We start from the raw sequence: 12,500 nt of genomic DNA on the forward strand, positions 1-12,500 counted from the left end.
ACACACACACACACACACAGACGCACACACGCAAACAGACACATACACATACAGACACACACACACACAGACACACACGCACAGACACACACGCACAGACACTGACACAGACGGACACACGCACAGACACACACACACACACACTGACACACATACAGACACACACAGACACACACACACACACTGACACAGACGGACACACGCATACAGACACACATACACACACACAGACACACATACACACACACACACATACAGACACACACACGCACAGACACACACACAGACACACACGCACAGACACAGACACAGACGGACACACGCATACAGACACACATACAGACACACACAGACATAGACATACAGACACACACGCACGCATACAGACACATACACGCACACATACAGACACACACGCACGCATGCATACAGACACACACGCACACATACAGACACACACACACATACAGACACACACACAGACACATACAGACACACACACAGACACACACAGACACACACACACGCACGCACGCATACAGACACACACACACACACGCATACAGACACACACGCACGCATACAGACGCACACACATACAGACACACACAGACATAGACATACAGACACGCACACATACACACACACACACGCACACAGACACACACAGACACACACACAGACACACACACATACACACACACACACACACACACACAGACACACATACAGACACACACGCACAGACACACACACACACTGACACAGACGGACACACGCATACAGACACACATACACACACACAGACACACATACACACACACACACACACACAGACACACACACAGACACACAGACACACACGCACACACACACACTGACACAGACGGACACACGCATACAGACACACATACACACACACAGACACACATACACACACACACACATACAGATACACACACGCAGACACACAGACACACACACAGACACACACACACAGACACACACACATACACACACACATACAACGCCATTTAACCTGAAGCAGTTTTGAAGGCTGGTTTGGTTTCAGGAACAGAAACAAAGCTGCTGTTTGCATGTGAATCGGCTGCTGCAGAGTCTCTGCGTCGACTCACAACGTGTGAAGGCCGTTACACAGCCGGCCTGGAGGAGTGACCGATATACCACACCAAAATGCAAAATAACCACCTACCAATATTTACACATCAAACTTTTTCACCCGCTTTTGGCGCGTGGTCTTTGTTGTGTAAGAACTTTTAATAATGGCAGTTCATTCTTGTCCATGGAAAACGGAAAATGTCGGGAAAACGCTTCAAAAACACAAAAAGGCGCTGAAGAAATTGACAAAGGCATCGGAAAATGTGACAGAAACTGGGTGCCTGCGTGGCCTAGCGGTATAGTGAGCGCCCATATAAAGAGGCTCAGTCCTTGACATAGAAGTTGCGGGTTCAATTCCAACCTGCAGCACTTTCCTGCATGTCATCCCCCCCCCTCTCCCCCCTTTCATTTCTAAGATGTCCTGTCACTAAAGGTCTAAATGCCAGAAAAAAAATCTAAACAAAAAAAAACAGGCAAAAACATTAGGGGGAAAGCGACAAAAATAAAAAAAAAAGACAACCAAAATGTTGAAAAAAATGTTTTGACCCAGAAACACAAAAAGTTGCTTGATGTTTGACGGGAAGACAACACAAGGGTTAAGAATCCAGCTTTGGTGTACGCAAATGTAATTTAGGGAGGCGGGTTGGCTGGCTGGCTCGCCAACTCCACTTAAGTTAACGATTAATTTGAGGTTTGGCGTTTGTACAGTCATGTCTTGAAGTCTGCAAGAATCTTTTTCATTTCATTCTTAAAAAAGGAAGATGTGTTCGTAGTTTTGCCGACCGGATACTGCAAAAGTTGAATCTGTCAAATAGCATTGTTGTGCTTTAGTCTGTCCTTAAAAGTAGTTGGATTAACAACGGTCCAAATCAGAGAAAACTCTGTATCCTACATTTTTTGTAATGCAACTGTCTTTCTTTAGGGCCTCCCTGCCTGGTAAAAACTTCTCTCCCCTTTCATTTCTAAGATGTCCTGTCACTAAAGGCCTAAATGCCAGAAAAAAATCTAAACAAAAACAAAAAAACGGACAAAAACATTGGGGGAAAAGCGACAAAAGTTTCAAAAAAAGACGACCAAAACGAAAAAAATGTTTTGACCCAGAAACACAAAAAGTTGCTTGATGTTTGACGGGAAGACAACACAAAGGGTGGTTAAGAATCCAGCTTTGGTGTACGCAAATGTACTTTAGGGAGGCGGGTTGGCTGGCTGGCTCGCCAACTCCACTTAAGTTAACGATTAATTTGAGGTTTGGCGTTTGTACAGTCATGTCTTGAAGTCTGCTAGAATCTTTTTCATTTCGAACAACAAGATAAACTTGGAGAGAGAAAAACATGATGCAAGTTTTTTTTTTTTTTAAACCTATTCATCCAGTAAAAGTTGTTAAAATCCAAAAATCAGTCTGAGACTAAAAGTATATGATGTAAATCTGCGGTTGGTTCAAAAGACTTTTGCTGCGTTTGATCTTCCAAACACCAGTTTGAGCTGCAAATTACAAAAAAAAAGAGACACAAAACATGTTACATCCTCCCCCGATGTTATTCTCAACACTCTCAATTTGCTGTTTTTGTACAAAACCTGTTTTATAGTTTCTTACTTGTCAGAAATATTGGAGGAGAAAATCAAACATTTAAAATGTTGGCTCTGCACAGTCTGCAGAGGCTTCTCTCTCTTTGTCTCTCTTTCTGTCAGTCTTTCTGTCTCTGTCTCTCTCTCTCTCTCTTTTCTTTCTGTCTCTCTCTCTCTGTCCCTCTCTCTTTCTGTCTCTCTTTATGTCTCTCTCTCTCTCTCTCTCTCTGTTTCTCTCTCTCTCTGTTTCTCTCTCTCTCTCTCTCTCTCTACTTGTCAGAAATATTGGAGGAGAAAATCAAACATTTAAAATGTTGGCTCTGCACAGTCTGCAGAGGCTTCTCTCTCTTTGTCTCTCTTTCTGTCACTCTTTATGTCTCTCTCTCTCACGCTCTCTCTGTTTCTCTCTCTCTGTGTCCCTCTTTCTGTCTCTCTCTCTCTCTCTCTGTCCCTCTCTCTTTCTGTCCCTCTTTCTGTCTCTCTCTCTCTCTCTCTCTCTCCCTCTCCCTCTCTCTCTCTCTCACAGATTGACATCCTCCTCCTCTCTTGCCCACGCTCACTCCTCCACCCTCTCTCCCACACCGACACATTTTCCAGCAGGAGTCTTCGCTGTGTCTCGTTTCCACCTCCACCAGCACGAAGCGTCTTATGCAACAACAAACAGACGCGTTGGGGTGGACTGAAGAGACACAGAATATAAAATAGAAAGACACGCACCAGCTGGACACCTTCATTCCTATAATGCAAAACAACAAATCAAACGATAAAATGAGAGTATCTTTTCAGTTAGCGTGTTTACATTCACGTCACATTTTCAATATTAAATATGAAGGGAGTGAAGGAGGAAGTTGGAACATTATTACAAAACCAAACGTTAGATTTCAACACCGCCCAAATGGCTGCTGCTCCGACTATTCTGCTACATTGATTTGAATGAAAATGGCCTTTCTATCCGTTTTTTATCCGAGGAACAAACAATCGATATTTACGTATGGTTTAGAGGACTGGGAGAAACTTTTTTTCGAAAAAGTTTGGTAAATGTAGCCTAGAAATCTAGATTTGGAGTTCAGCTTTTCTTTGAGAAAAGAACAAAGAACGGCACTGAAGTCATTCTTAAAAAAGGAAGATGTGTTCAGAGTTTTGCCGACCGGATACTGCAAAAGTTGAATCTGTCAAATAGCATTGTTGTGCTTTAGTCTGTCCTTAAAAGTAGTTGGATTAACAACGGTCCAAATCAGAGAAAACTCTGAATCCTACATTTTTTGTAATGCAACTGTCTTTCTTTAGGGCCTCCCTGCCTGGTAAAAACTTCTGTCCCCTTTCATTTCTAAGATGTCCTGTCACTAAAGGCCTAAATGCCAGAAAAAAATCTAAACAAAAACAAAAAAACGGACAAAAACATTGGGGGAAAAGCGACAAAAGTTTCAAAAAAAGACGACCAAAACGAAAAAAATGTTTTGACCCAGAAACACAAAAAGTTGCTTGATGTTTGACGGGAAGACAACAAAAGGGTGGTTAAGAATCCAGCGTTTGTGTACGCAAATGTAATTTAGGGAGGCGGGTTGGCTGGCTGGCTCGCCAACTCCACTTAAGTTAACGATTAATTTGAGGTTTGGCGTTTGTACAGTCATGTCTTGAAGTCCGCAAGAATCTTTTTCATTTCGAACAACAAGATAAACTTGGAGAGAGAAAAACATGATGCAAGTTTTTTTTTTTAAACCTATTCATCCAGTAAAACTTGTTAAAATCCAAAAATCAGTCTGAGACTAAAAGTATATGATGTAAATGGCTGCTGCTCCGACTATTCTGCTACATTGATTTGAATGAAAATGGCCTTTCTATCCGTTTTTTATCCGAGGAACAAACAATCGATATTTACGTATGGTTTAGAGGACTGGGGAGAAACTTTTTTTCGTAAAAGTTTGGTAAATGTAGCCTAGAAATCTAGATTTGGAGTTCAGCTTTTCTTTGAGAAAAGAACAAAGAACGGCACTGAAGTCATTCTTAAAAAAGGAAGATGTGTTCAGAGTTTTGCCGACCGGATACTGCAAAAGTTGAATCTATCAAATAGCATTGTTCTGCTTTAGTCTGTCCTTAAAACTAGTTAACCTTGGATCCTACATTTTTTGTAATGCAACTGTCTTTCTTTAGGGCCTCCCTGCCTGGTAAAAACAGCCACCCCTTTCAAACGCTGCACGTTACACATCTCTAGTCTCTAAACCCGATATTTTACAGGCTGTCGTCTAGCTCTGGGTTGTTTGCATTTCTGTAAACCAGTGACAATGGTCTCGGGCGGCGCTGAGCTCCAGACGCAGCGACGGTGGCTCAGCTAAATAGTCTCAGGAAGGAACTTGTTTTGGTGGAACATTTGCACCCCGCACGTACAATATTAAAGAGCCCATATTATGCTCATTTTCAGGTTCATAATTGTATTTTGCGGTTGTATCAGAATAGGTTTCCATGGTTTAATTATCCAAAAACACCATATATTTGTTGTACTGCACTTTGCTGCAGCTCCTCTTTTCACCCTGTATGTTGAGCTCTTTGTTTTAGCTACAGAGTGAGACATCCTACTTCTGTACCATTTTTGTTGGGATTCGCACATGCCCAGTAGCTAGGTAAGGACTACACGCTCAGTAGCTAGGTAAGGACTACACGCCCAGTAGCTAGGTAAGGACTACACGCTCAGTAGCTAGGTAAGGACTACACGCCCAGTAGCTAGGTAAGGACTACACGCTCAGTAGCTAGGTAAGGACTACACGCTCAGTAGCTAGGTAAGGACTACACGCTCAGTAGCTAGGTAAGGACTACACGCCTCAGTAGCTAGGTAAGGACTACACGCTCAGTAGCTAGGTAAGGACTACACGCTCAGTAGCTAGGTAAGGACTACACGCTCAGTAGCTAGGTAAGGACTACATGCCCAGTAGCTAGGTAAGGAAAAAGTTTGGTAAATGTAGCCTAGAAATCTAGATTTGGAGTTCAGCTTTTCTTTGAGAAAAGAACAAAGAACGGCACTGAAGTCATTCTTAAAAAAGGAAGATGTGTTCAGAGTTTTGCCGACCGGATACTGCAAAAGTTGAATCTATCAAATAGCATTGTTGTGCTTTAGTCTGTCCTTAAAACTAGTTAACCTTGGATCCTACATTTTTTGTAATGCAACTGTCTTTCTTTAGGGCCTCCCTGCCTGGTAAAAACAGCCACCCCTTTCAAACGCTGCACGTTACACATCTCTAGTCTCTAAACCCGATATTTTACAGGCTGTCGTCTAGCTCTGGGTTGTTTGCATTTCTGTAAACCAGTGACAATGGTCTCGGGCGGCGCTGAGCTCCAGACGCAGCGACGGTGGCTCAGCTAAATAGTCTCAGGAAGGAACTTGTTTTGGTGGAACATTTGCACCCCGCACGTACAATATTAAAGAGCCCATATTATGCTCATTTTCAGGTTCATAATTGTATTTTGCGGTTAGCTAGGTAAGGACTACACGCTCAGTAGCTAGGTAAGGACTACACGCTCAGTAGCTAGGTAAGGACTACACGCCCAGTAGCTAGGTAAGGACTACACGCTCAGTAGCTAGGTAAGGACACGCCCAGTAGCTAGGTAAGGACTACACGCTCAGTAGCTAGGTAAGGACTACACGCTCAGTAGCTAGGTAAGGACTACACGCCCAGTAGCTAGGTAAGGACTACACGCCCAGTAGCTAGGTAAGGACTACACGGTCAGTAACAGAGTAAGGACTACACGCCAGTAGCTGAGTAAGGACTACCACGCCCAGTAGCTGGTGGGACTACACGGCTCAGTAGCTAGGTAAGGTTCTGCATCAAGTAGCTAGGTAGGACTACACGCTCGAGTAGCTATGTGGGACTACACGCTCAGTAGCTAGGTAAGGACTACCGCTCAGTAGCTGAGTAAGGACTACACGTTCAGTAGCTAGGTAAGGACTGCGGCTCAGTAGCTGGGTAAAGGACACGCTCAGTAGCTATGTAAGCTCCAGACGCAGCGACGGTGGCTCAGCTAAATAGTCTCAGGAAGGAACTTGTTTTGGTGGAACGATTTGCACCCCGCACGTACACATATTAAAGAGCCCATATTATGCTCATTTTCAGGTTCATAATTGTATTTTGCGGTTAGCTAGGTAAGGACTACACGCTCAGTAGCTAGGTAAGACTACACGCCCAGTAGCTAGGTAAGGACTACACGCTCAGTAGCTAGGTAAGGACTACACGCTCAGTAGCTAGGTAAGGACTACACGCCCAGTAGCTAGGTAAGGACTACACGCTCAGTAGCTAGGTAAGGACTACACGCTCAGTAGCTAGGTAAGGACTACACGCCCAGTAGCTAGGTAAGGACTACACGCTCAGTAGCTAGGTAAGGACTACACGCTCAGTAGCTAGGTAAGGACTACACGCTCAGTAGCTAGGTAAGGACTACACGCTCAGTAGCTAGGTAAGGACTACACGCTCAGTAGCTAGGTAAGGACTACATGCCCAGTAGCTAGGTAAGGACTACATCAGCTAGCTAGCTGTTCCTCTAACTGCAGTCAGTACAAGGCAGGATTAGCTGGGAGACTTCTTCTAAACGAGGGACCACTTCCACCTTTGTGTGGAATACCTGCAGAACAGGGACATGGAAGTAGTTCTTTTGGAGATTATGGTGAACTAGTGTGTGTTGTAGCAATGTTTTGCTATTGAGAACGAGGGGGCTAACCGCTAGCATGCTAGCGCTAGCATGGTTTAGCCCCCTCGTTTCGGCTAGTGACGTAGAAAACCCTACAGATTTTGACCAGCTCACCCGGAGACTGAAGGCAGGACACATTCAGAAACCATATCTCACTCAGAACAGCATGGACATAGTCGTTGATTTCGGTGGGTACGCGTACCTATGAGATTTCGTCATGAGTCATTTTGTACCCACCACTTTTTTTGAAAACCTCGAGCTCAATTTAGTTAAAAATAAAGCTCATAACACATGTTATGAATACAATTCTTGAGCGACAGATGCCAACAAATCCACAAAGATCTCTGTACCCACAGGGCAGGCACAGACACAGCCGTTCTGTGGTGCAGGAGTACAAATATTGTGCTGCACAATATGACTGAAGCGCCTGCACCGTTATTCCACGGGACGGTGCGTAGGCTCAGCCGCCTGCTCGCACTTCAACACCACTCACTTGTGCTCTAACTTCCAAGGAGCCGGGGACTTTTGCTTTGTGTTTGTCTTTCTCAAGGGATTGTCAGATTCCGTTTTGAAATGAAACTTCCCCTGATCTGTAGGATTGTGTTTGCATTGAAACCCCAGAAGCAACTCTTTCCACAGTTATTCAGTGTCCCAAAAGTACCCCAGAAGGGTTTTTTCTGATTGTCACGTCATGTCACATTGTCAACATGGTGCAGGCTGACATGAAGCAGAACATAGTGGGTCATATGTCTAATGCTTTTTGAAAACTAAAGGCTTTCTTCTTCATAAAACGTGTTGGACATCATCGCAAACTGACGCCCATGAGCATGGATGTTTTTCTTTCAAAGTGTGTATGCGTGTGGAAGCACCAGAGACACAAAATAACTATAATAAATATTTTTTTCATAATATGGGCACTTTAAATGAAGTTAACTGTTAACTGACACACTACAGTAACGTGAGCTATTTAAATGAGCTGATACATGGTGAAACCTCAATGGCTACCAGTGTATCTCCGTGTGTATTTCGTCCACAACAATCCCACCAATCAGTCCCAAAACCTCCCAGTTAGAGAGGAAATGCCCTAAACATATTCTTAGTATATCTTTAGGATCATTCCCCGAAAGAACCAAGCAGGCCTGACTTGTTGCACGGTATTTTGTGTACAGGTCAGGATTTTCTCGCTTATTTCTCGTTTATTTCATGTACAGGTCACGATTTTCTTGTTTATTTCTCGTTTATTTCGTGTACAGGTCACGATTTTCTCGTTTATTTCGTGTACAGGTCACGGTTTTCTTGTTTATTTCGTGCACAGGTCACGGTTTTCTCGTTTATTTCGTGTAGAGGTCACGATTTTCTTGTTTATTTCTCGTTTATTTCGTGTACAGGTCACGATTTTCTCGTTTATTTCGTGCACAGGTCACGATTTTCTCGTTTATTTCGTGTACAGCTCACAATGTTTTCATTTATTTCGTGTACAGGTCACGATTTTCTTGTTTATTTCTCGTTTATTTCTTGTACAGGTCACGATTTTCTCGTTTATTTCTCGTTTATTTGTACACAGGTCACGATTTTCTCGTTTATTTCTCATTTATTTCGTGTACAGGTCACGATTTTCTTGTTTATTTTGTTCACAGGTCACGATTTTCTCGTTTATTTCGTGTACAGGTCACGATTTTCTTGTTTATTTCGTGTACAGCTCACAATGTTTTCGTTTATTTCGTGTACAGGTCACGATTTTCTCGTTTATTTCGTGTACAGGTCACGATTTTCTCGTTTATTTCTCGTTTATTTTGTTTATAGGTCACGATTTTCTCGTTTATTTCTCGTTTATTTTGTTTATAGGTCACGATTTTCTCGTTTATTTCGTGCACAGGTCACGATTTTCTCGTTTATTTCTCGTTTATTTCGTGTACAGGTCACGATTTTCTCGTTTATTTCGTGTACAGCTCACAATGTTTTCGTTTATTTCGTGTGCAGGTCACGGTTTTCTCGTTTATTTCGTGCACAGGTCACGATTTTCTCGTTTATTTTCGTGTACAGGTCACGATTTTCTCGTTTATTTCGTGCACAGGTCACGATTTTCTCGTTTATTTCGTGTACAGGTCACGATTTTCTCGTTTATTTCTCGTTTATTTTGTGTACAGGTCACGATTTTCTCGTTTATTTCGTGCACAGGTCACGATTTTCTCGTTTATTTCGTGTACAGGTCACGATTTTCTCGTTTATTTCGTGTACAGGTCACGATTTTCTCGTTTATTTCGTGTACAGGTCACGATTTTCTCGTTTATTTCGTGTACAGGTCACGATTTTCTTGTTTATTTCTCGTTTATTTTGTTTACAGGTCACGATTTTCTCGTTTATTTCGTGTACAGGTCACGATTTTCTTGTTTATTTCTCGTTTATTTCGTGTACAGGTCACGATTTTCTCGTTTATTTCGTGCACAGGTCACGATTTTCTCGTTTATTTCGTGTACAGGTCACGATTTTCTTGTTTATTTCTCGTTTATTTCGTTTGCAGGTCACGATTTTCTCGTTTATTTCGTGCACAGGTCACGATTTTCTCGTTTATTTCGTGCACAGGTCACGATTTTCTCGTTTATTTCGTCTACAGGTTGATTGTACGAACGTGACCATTTCACAAACAGCCATAAACACTGGGCTGCTCTGGGGGACGCAACAACGGGGACATGAAACGCCACACACCAACGACAACAACGGGACGGTTGTGGTTAGGAAGAGAATAACGCAGGACGCTCTCCTGGGTGAAAGTCCTGTGTTGTTTGACCCATCCACCCCCCCGACCAACCTCCCTACACGGATTTTCGCCTTATCAATACTACTCGCTACCGTAATCGTTCTGTGATCACCAAATATGCTTCCCATTGACATACATTACTTTAAAATTCATGCTCACCGCACGTAAATAACGTCATTAACGTGTTTAGTACACAACTCAATAGATTCAATAACGTGACTATTTCATATTTCAGTGAGTCAGCATGCACAATACCAGGGCCTCTCCTGAGAGGAACGCAGCCATCATTAATGGGTTTGATTACTGTGCTTTTCCTACTATGACATGTCAACATGTCTGCTGTGAAAAAGGTCTATACAGGCTGAGAAGGTGACCCTTTAATATCTTCATCGCTCGGTTAAACTGACAGAAACTCTCTGCAGGTTCGTTATATGAAGAAGAGCTCAGTGACGAAGCTCTGACCTTTTGGGAACTTTTTACATTTGTTTTGATCTTTTTTACAGATATTGGTTCTTCGAAGGCTTCGGCCAGCTCGCTGTGATGACTTCTTGTAGAGAGACGGTGACGCCTGCGATGTCAGCCGTGATATTTTCTCTCAAATCTAATTACCTTTTTTAGGTTTATTCACGCTTCAGCCGGAGCCTGGAGGGACAGCGGGACTGTGTGTGTGTGTGCGCGTGTGTGTGTGCGTGTGTGTGTGCGTGTGTGTGTGTGTGTCTGTGTGTGCGTGCGTGCTTTTACGCGCTCAGGTGTGTGTTTGCGCGTGTGTGTGTGTGTGTGTGTGTGTGTGTGTGTGTGTGTGTGTGTGTGTCTGTGTGTGTGTGTGTGTGTGTGCGTGTGCGTGCGTGCTTGTACGCGCTCAGGTGTGTGTTTGCTTATGTGTGCAAGTGCAGGCGCTCAGGTGTGTTTGCGTGTGTGTGTGTGTGTGTGTGTGTGTGTGTGTGTGTGTGTGTGTGTGTGTGTGTGTGTGTGTGTGTGTGTGTGTGTGTGTGTGTGTGTGTGTGTGTGTGTGTGCGTGCGTGCTTGTACGCGCTCAGGTATGTGTTTGCGTATGTGTGCAAGTGCAGGCGCTCAGGTGTGTTTGTGTGTGTGTGTGTGTGTGTGTGCGTGTGTGTGTGTGTGTGTGTGCGTGTGCGTGTGTGCGTGTCTGTATGTGTGTGTGTGTGTCTGTGTGTGTGTGTGTGTGTGTGTGTGTGCGTGTGTCTGTATGTGTGTGTGTGTGCGTGTCCGTGTCGTGTGTGTGCGTGTGTGTGTGTGTGCGTGAGTGTGTGTATATGTCTGTGTGTGTGTTTGTGTGTTGTGTGTGCGTGCGCATTTGTGTGTGTGCGTTTGCATGTGTTTGTGTGCGTGCGTGCGTGTGTGTGTGTGTCTGTGTGTGTTTGCGTGTGTGTGTGTGTGTGTGTGCGTGTGTGTGTTCGTGCGTGCGTGTGTGTGCATGCGTGTGTGAGTGAGTGTGTGTATATGTCTGTGTGTGTGTGCGTGCGTGTCCGTGCGTGTGTGCGTGCGTGTGTGTATATGTCTGTGTGTGCGTGTGTGCGTGTCCGTGCGTGCGTGTGCGTGTGTGCGTGCGTGTGTGTGCGTGTACGCGCTCAGGTGTGTTTTCCCTACGATGATTGAAAATAAGTTAATTAATCCATATAACAACTTTTAGCAGATTCATTTCTCTCCAGGCCAGACACCATCAGTACGAGCTGCTTTTCTTTAAAGAAATCTCCTGCAGAACTTTGGGAACTGAAGCTGCACTGAATAAAAATGTAGAAGAAAAAGAGCGGCGGTGAAATATTAAAGAGGGAGGGGAGACTGTGCATTGCTGACTCAGCAAATCCTCGGCGGACGTCCTGCAGTCGGCTCAATGCACGTAAAAGCCCATTTCCCCAGATATAATATCATGACGATGCATTATGACTAGATAGATAGATAGTCAGGATCGGGTAGTTTTCTGTCTTCACCCCCGCCTACATGCGCACGTCCGAAGAAAAACACGACAACACACACAGCGTAGCTTACCGGGTGTGAGCATGCAGCTAAAGACACAGACACCTGCAGCTGCTCCGACGGGGACTCTTGGGTGCATTCATGTGCACCTTGTTAAACTAAACCTAAACCTAAACTCTCAGAAACTCAAACTGTTGTTGTGAAGTACCCGTCTGCCATGTAGTTGCTCTTATAGAGACAGAGCGTGTTTAGGTCCCGCCCCCACCAGAGGGGAAAACAACTCTCCGCTCTCCGTTGACTTGTAATGCGTGAAGGTTTCCTCCTCCTCTTTATTCCGTCTGCTAGCAAACAACAGAAACATGCCTAAAAGTTGCTGTGTGGTGATCAGGTGTGTGTTTGCCTGTGTGTGTGTGTGTGTGTGTGGGCGCTCAGGTGTGTGTGTGTGTGT

This window comes from Sander vitreus, chromosome 14 (genome assembly GCF_031162955.1).
Source record: "Sander vitreus isolate 19-12246 chromosome 14, sanVit1, whole genome shotgun sequence".
NCBI classification, from domain to species: domain Eukaryota; kingdom Metazoa; phylum Chordata; class Actinopteri; order Perciformes; family Percidae; genus Sander; species Sander vitreus.